Source organism: Sus scrofa, chromosome Y, assembly GCF_000003025.6.
Source record: "Sus scrofa isolate TJ Tabasco breed Duroc chromosome Y, Sscrofa11.1, whole genome shotgun sequence".
NCBI lineage: Eukaryota > Metazoa > Chordata > Mammalia > Artiodactyla > Suidae > Sus > Sus scrofa.
In genome coordinates, this window is record NC_010462.3 from 24,169,830 (window position 1) to 24,178,001 (window position 8,172).

Consider the following 8,172-nt stretch of genomic DNA (forward strand, 5'->3'; position numbering starts at 1 on the left):
TTCACATTATAGGTGATTATTGATATGTATGTTCTTATTGCCATTTTATTAATTACTTTGGATTTGTTTTTGCTGCTCTTTTTTCTTCCCATCTTCTCTTGTTCTTTTCCGCCTATAGAATTTCCTCTAGTGTTTGTTGTAAGGCTGGTTTTGTGTCGCTGAATTCTCTCAGCTTTGGCTTATCTGTGAAGGTTTTGCCTTCTCCTTCAAATCTGAACGAGAGCCTTGATGGGTAGAGGAATCTTGGTTGGAGGTTTTTTCCTTTCATCATGTTAAGTCTATCGTGCCACTCCCTTCTGGGCCTGCAGAGTTTCTGTTGAAAAATCTGCTGATACCCTTGTTGGGTTTCCCTGTATGTTATTTGTTTCTTTTCCCTAGCTGCTGTCAAGATTTTCTCTTTGTCTTTAATTTGGGTCAGTTTGATTGATATGTGTCTTGGGGTGTGTCTCCTTGGGTTTATTTTATATGGTACTCGTTGTGCTTGCTGGATTTGAGTGAGCAATTCCTTCCCCATGTTAGGGGAGGTTTTGGCTATTATCTCTTGGAATATTTTTTTCTGTCACCTTCTCTCTCTCTCTTCTCTTTCTGGCACCCCTCTAATAGGGATGTTGGTGCCTCTAATGTTGTCCCAGAGTTCCCAATTGATTGGACACTTCTAAGGGTCAGGTTATTCAAAGTATTTTATCATAATTCCAGGATTTTGATCCTCACACCTGGCTTGAAAATCCAAAGATTTCCTTTATTGCTGTTCTGTCACTATATTTACAGTTTTTCCTTTGTTGTGCAGTCTGCAGAATCAGATTGATCCTTAGAAGCCAAATGAACACTCTGCAACCAAAATTTACTATGGTGGTTCTTAGGCAACACGTAAATAATAAAGGGAAGATGTTGGAGACCACTGTACTGATGACCTCTGAAGAAAGCAAACTTATTGGTATGTGCAAAAGCACAGGAAGCCACAGAATTCTGGTGATGGCAAAGGCCAGATAAGCCTGTCTGCCAACACAGAGTTCCAAAGTGCAGGGTCTCCTGTCAAAATAAGATAAGGGGCTTATATGTTAACTACATTGTTCTTTAAGCAGCTATGCCATATCCTAGATGCATACACCTGTGATTTTCATTGCTATTAGTCTCCCTAAATCTCACTAAGTGATAGCTTTGATACTCCCAATGCCTGTTTTGCTCACTTACCTCAACAAGTCACCTTCCCTAATAAAAGTCTTGTGGGATAAAGCCTAGGGGCCTTTGTTAGCAGAACAGAGTGCCTCCTTGTCCCCCCCTTTTAAAAGATAAACTTACCTTGTGTGTTTTTTATGCCATGCAGTCTCTCTTTTAGGATCAGTTTTTGACCTGCAGTTCAGGACACAATAATGAAGCCTTCAATGTGAAGGAAAAAAGATGATGGACAAATGCCAATGTTACCATAAAAGTGCTTAAAATAAGCAATCATGAACAGGCTTGATGCGCAAGAGAAACTTATGAAGCATATGTTTCCTTAATATCAGCAAAACTCCAATATGTAAGAATCAAAGGTAAATATGGAACTAAATGTAACACAATTAAAAATACATGCTACATGGAGTTTCCCTGTGCTTCAGTGACTTTAGAACCCTGCTAGTGTCCATGAGGATGTGGGTTCCATCCCTGTCCTCATTCAGTGGGTTAAGGATCTGGCATTGCTGTGGCATAGGCCTGTGGCTATGGATTCCATCTGACCCCTACTTCTAGATTTTCCATTTGCCATGTGTGTGCCCCCCACGAAAAGACAAAGAAAGTATGTCATACCAAATAGGCTAAATGTATGCAGAGAGAGTAGACAATTACATACAGGGGCGTGCTAAGGGATTGAAAAGGAGGTAAGGTTTCTATGTTTTAGTCAAATTTGTAAAAAAACAGAGCAGCAGTAGACCATAATAAATTGTAAATGTACAATATAATACCTAGAACAACCACCACAAATGATATCCAGACATACATTGAAAAACTTTAGAAGTAGGTATTCTGGCTGTGATGCAGTCTGTTAAAAATCCAACTGCAGCATCTTGGGTCCTTGCAGAGGGGCATGTTCTATGGCTTGCCTGGCAAAGAGTGTTCAAGGAACCAGCATTCTCCCTGTGGCATAGGATTGCACCTGGGGCTCAGATTCAGTACCTGGCCTGGGAACTTCCACATGCCCGGGGACAACCTTGTTTTTTTAATGTAAGTATATCAAAGCAGATTTTGAAATTCTCTTCAAGTAGCCCACAATCATAACAATAATTTTTAGAAAGCCATGACATAATTGTCATTAACTCATACAACAACATAAAGAGATCAGCAGAAATCGAAAACATGATCCACTTACAACCTGTTCATAAGAAATTCATTTCAATCAAACAATCGAGACAGATTGAAAGGGAAAAGTGGAACAAAGATAGAAAGAAAAATTGATGAAAGAAAACCAAGAATACTTAAACCTATTAATATTAGATAAAGCAGATCAGAGAAAAGATAATATCACGGAAAGATACTGTATAATGATAAATGAACAATACCCTAAAGAAAACAACACCACAATCTGGGATGTCTTTGTACCTGAACATGTGCAGTAAACCTAAACGAGTGGAAGAAATAGACAAATCTAAAATTACAACAGGACATTTCAATGTTATTCTCAGTTCATAGAACTTGGCAGAAAACTAACAAAGATACAGAACTCAACAATACCAGGAGTTCCCATTGTGGCTCAGAAGGGTAAGAACCATAAAGAGTCTTCAGGAGGATTTGATCCCTGGCTTCCTTCAATGGGTTAAAGCTACCAGTATTGCCACAGGTCACAGACACAGCTCAGACCCAACATTGTTATGGCAGTGGCATAGGCTGGCAACTGCAGCTACAACTTGATGCCTAGCCTGGGAACTTCCATATGTCATGAGTGCAGCTATTAAAAAAAGGAAAAATAAACATCACTAACCAAGGCAGTCTAACTTTATAGTCAGTACATTCTACCTAACTCAGAATACACACTATGTCCAAGGGCCCATGAATCCTACACCTATGCCAAAAACTACACCTCAACAAACTGAAAGATTCAAAACCATGCAATGGGCTGTCCTGCCATAGTGTACAAAAGTAAGATAAGCAGAATAGGAAAAGCACCACACACTTGGAAGCTAGTCCACAGTTCAAGCAAGAATCTTTTCCCAAGCCCAAAGTCAAAGAGCTGTCAAGAAAAACAAAATCCTACCCTCAATCAAAGAAAAAAGAAACTACAGCCTATCAATTGAGATATAAATGCAGCAAAGCATTGCTGAGAGGAAAATTCATGACAGAAAATGCAAACTTTAGAAAAGATAAAATGGGTCTGTTACTAATCTAAACATCCTCCAAGGAAATACATAAAGAAAAAAGGGCCTAAAGGATAAAAGGAAATCAATTTCAAAGTTTAAAAAATTAAGTGCAAGGAAAAAGAAACAAGACATTTTAATGAGGAGTCCCATTGTGGCTCAGTAGTTAATGAATCTGGCTAGGAAAAATGAGTTTGTGGGTTGAGTCCCTGGCCTTGCTCAGTGGGTTAAGGATCCAGCATTGCATTTTGCTGTGGTGTAGGTTGCAGACATGGCGTGGATCCTGAGTTGCTGTAGCTCTGGCATAGACCAGCAGATACAGCTCTGATTTGAACCCTAGCCTGGGAACCTCCATATGCCACAGGAACAGCCAAAGAATTGGGAAAAAGTCCAAAAAAAAGAAGAAATTTTGATGAATCAAGGAACTGATTGTTTAAAGAGATCAATTAAAGTGATAAAATCTAAACTACCCAACAAAAAGAAGGGAAAGACATTTTATAGAATCAAGAAGGAAGTGGGCTTTCACTACATCCCTGCAGTAATAATAATAGTAACAAAAATATAAATGTGAATACTATGAACATATAAGATTAACACCTAGGTGATATGAACAAATTCTTCAGAAAGCATACACTGATACAGTTGAGATAACTTCTCCACTATAAATGATACTCAATTCTCAGGAGTTCCCTGGTGGCTCAGAAGGGTAAGGATCTGGCATTGTCATTGCAGTGGCTCAGGTCACTGCTATGGTGAGGGTTTTGTCCCTGGCTTTTGAAATTCTGCATACCACAGGGTTGCCAAAAAAGTTACTTACATCTTATGACTAAATGTTTAAGAGAATTCTGCAGACCTAGATGGTCAATACTGGAGTATTTTGCCAATAATTTATAGAATTAACACCGATTCTACATAGTGAGATAGAAATTGCAAAATTTCACCAAAAAGTGTAAGAATTAACATCAGTTCTCTATGATCACCTCGAAAACATTAAAGGGTGGGGGGCACATGTTCATTCATTTAATGAAGGCAGTATTAGCCTTACTCCAAAATTAGAAAAAAGCAATATAAAAAAAGTCCAAATCCCATCATGGCCAGAGATGCAAAGAATCCCAGGCGAAGTATTTACTTGGAGATATATATACACAAGAGAGACACGCACAGAGATCATGATCACTGCCATTTGTTTCAATCATGCAAGACTGGTTGATAACTCTAAAATCATTGTGGATGGATTCAAACACTCTGCCATGTTAAATTGATGGAAGAGGAAAAAACACTTGCTACAACAGCCAGTGAAGAAAAAATTGACAAAATTCTACACTCAGTCTTGATTTGAACATGTGAAGTTTGAACTATGAATGGAAGTGAACTTCCTCCACTTAAAACACCTATGAAAACTCTATAATGATATATTTTATGATGAAAGACTGAACAATTTCCCTCTAAAACCAGAAATGGAGTAAAGTGTCTGCCAACACCACTTAGTAATGGCCAGGAAGATCTAGGTATGATACTATGAGAAGATGTAAAAAGCAGGTAGGTCAGGAAGAAAGAAAGCAAGAAAGAAGAAAGAAAGCAAGAAAGCAAGAAAGCAAGAAAGAAAGAAAGAAAGAAAGAAAGAAAGAAAGAAAGAAGAAAGAAAGAAAGAAAGAAAGAAAGAAAGAAAGAAAGAAAGAAAGAAAGAAAGAGAGAGAGGGAGAGAGAAAGGAAGCAAAGAAGGAAGGAAGGAAGGAAGGAAGGAAGGAAGGAAGGAAGGAAGGAAGGAAGGCAGGCAGGCAGGCAGGCAGGCAGGGAGGGAGGGAGGAAGAGAGAAAGAGAGAGAGAGAAAGAAAGAAAGAAAGAAAGAAAGAAAGAAAGAAAGAAAGAAAGAAAGAAAGAAAGAAAGAGAGAAAGAAAGAGAGAGAGAAAGAAAGAAAGAAAGAAAGAAAGAAAGAAAGAGAGAGAGAAAGAAAGAGAGAGAGAGAGTTAGAGAGGAAAGAAAGAGAGAGAGAGATAGAGAAAGAAAGAAAGAAAGAAAGAAAGAAAGAAAGAAAGAAAGAAAGAAAGCAAAGAAGGAAGGAAGGAAGGAAGGAAGGAAGGAAGGAAGGAAGGAAGGAAGGAAGGAAGGCAGGCAGGCAGGCAGGCAGGGAGGGAGGGAGGGAGAAAGAAAGAAAGAAAGAAAGAAAGAAAGAAAGAAAGAAAGAAAGAAAGAAAGAAAGAAAGAAAGAAAGAAAGAAAAAAGAAATAAAACCTTCCCTGTTTTCAGATATGATTGCACACCTATAAATATCCCAGAGCATACTAAGAAACACACAGAATCAGAGAATTCAGCATAGACACAGGATACTAGATCAATATACACAAACATGTACTTCTAACAAAGGGACATGGATATTAAAAATGCAGTACTGTTAAGAATTGTTGAAAAAGAAGTGTAAATATACCAAATTCTGGGGCTGGGTATTAAAAAAAATGAAGAAAATATGGAGCTGCACTCTGGATTGGAAGAATATCAATGGATTGGAAGATTCAAGATATTTTGAAAATAATGGATTCTAGTCAAATGGCTTCTTGAGTTTCAGATTTAATCCAACTAATATAAAAATCCCAGCAAAGCAACGGTGGCTAGAAGACTGCATTTAACTGGCAGAGACAGATATAAATTGGACAGAAACAAGAAATAAAACCTTCCCTGTTTTGTCAGACAGAATAAAGAACTCAAAAACATAACCATGCTCTTACATTTATGTGTTTCTACACAAAAGTGCAAACACAATTTAATGGAGATATGGTAATCTTTTGAGCAGGTAACTATCATAGGCAAAAAACAACAAACATCAAAGTATTGAAATAGATGAACATCACACACAAACTACAACAACAAAAATTTAGGTATCACCACAGTGAACAATTACGTAAATTGGAGCAAGATTCCACACAAAATGTAAAACCTATACAAATCTTTGGAGAAAAAATGAAAGTAAGATTTTTTCAAATTTAGGATTAGGCAAACTGCCAGATTTGATACCAAATGCATTGTCCATAAAAGAAAATATTAACAAGTGAGTACAAACTGAGTCTAAATATTTTTTAAATTGTGTTCCTTGGAAGTCTCTGTTAAAAGGATGACAAGAAAAGCTAAACCCTAGAAGGAAATACCTACAAACCACACTCAGTTTTCCAATACAGATCAATTTCTATAAAACCAGTTGAACCTCAAAAATCTAGAACTTCCTTCTCATGAAAACACTAAAAGGCAGATGATGCTGGTGTTGTGGGAGGGGCCAGAGGCTCCAGGAAGGCTGGAGGCTCTGGGCACCTACAGCTGGAGACCAAGGCTCTTCCACAAAGGCTTCCAGAGCTGCAGGGAGGCCAGGGTCATGGCCCAGGCAGATGAGGACAAGGATGGGGAGCTTGTAGGGGGCAGAGCTGAGGACAAGGAAGACAAAGCTCCCAATCACCAAGGTGGCCCACCGAGTCAAAGACATGAAAATCAAGTCCCTGGAAGAAAGAGATCTCTCTCTTTGCTCTGCCCATCAAAGAATCTGAGATCATCGACTTTTCCTGGGGGCATCCTTCAAGGACCAGTCTATGAAGATGATGCCTGTGCAGAAGCAGAACTTGCTGGTCGGAGGACCATGTTCAAGACATTTGTCACACTAGGGATTACTAAGGACACGTTGGTTTTGGTGCCAAATGCTCTAAGCTGGTATCCACTGCCACCCATGGGGCCATCATTCTGGTCAAGTTCTCCATCATCCAGGTGCAGTGTGAAGGCTCCCGGGGGACAAGATTGGCAAGCCACATATCATCCTTTGCAAAGTGCCTTTCCACTGTGGCTCCATGCTGGTGTGCCTCTTCCCTGCCCCCAGGGCCACTGGCATTGTCTCAGCCCCTGTCCTAAGAAGCTACTGCTGATGTGGAATTGATGACTGCTACACTTCTACCATGGGCTGCACTGCCAAGCTGGGCAACTCTCCTGAGGCCACCTTTGATGCCATTTCCAAGAGTACACCTATCTCACTCCTAGTCTCTGGAGAGATGGTGTTCTCCAAGTCTGCTTCTCAGGAATTCACTAAGCACCTTGTGAGTACCCACATGAGAACCTCTGTGCAGAGGGTCTAGGCTTCAACTGTGTCCAACACATAATTTTATATTAGAGGAATAAAATGAATGAAGCTGGAAAAAATCCAACTCAATGAAATACCTAGTCAATGATTAATATTGAAGGCTGAGAGTTTATTGCATGTCCTTGTTTGTTGCATTTCCCCAGGAGAAAAAAGAAAAAACAATTCCAAACTTTAAAATCACCCAAAACAAGCAAACAACAAACACAAACTAATCCAGATCACTAGGCTTAATTAATAATCATGTGAGGTTTTTTTTACTTAATAAAATTCTCCATTACTTGTTTTTTCTTCCCAAAGCAACTTCAATATGATCCTTTGCCACAGAGAGTAAAGTAGCACAATATTAAGGATACCTATATCAGAGTTCCTGCTCTCTCTCAGCAGGTTAAGAGCCCAACATGTGTGCAAGGATATGGGTCCCATACCTTGCCTGCCCAGTGGTTAAGGATTAGGCTTTTGAGGCAAACTGAGGATTGTAGGCCACAGGTACAGCTCACATCCGGCATATGCCACATCATTGCCAGAGCAGCTGCAGCTACATGTGTGCACCGAGCCTGGGAATTTCCCTATGCTGCACTTGCAACCCAAAAAGAACAAATACATGCACAATAACAGTACCTATGAAGAAACCTGTTGTTGCTTTCTGTAGTGTATGTGGGTTTTTTTTTTTAATCTTTATACATAAGTCAATAACATGCATATAAAATGTGGTCTCCTTTCATTTGACATTAAAA

At 39.2% G+C, this 8,172-nt stretch overlaps 1 pseudogene; it reads left to right on the plus strand.

The window, feature by feature from the left end:
- Window positions 5,135-7,457, plus strand: LOC110257921 (annotated as a pseudogene).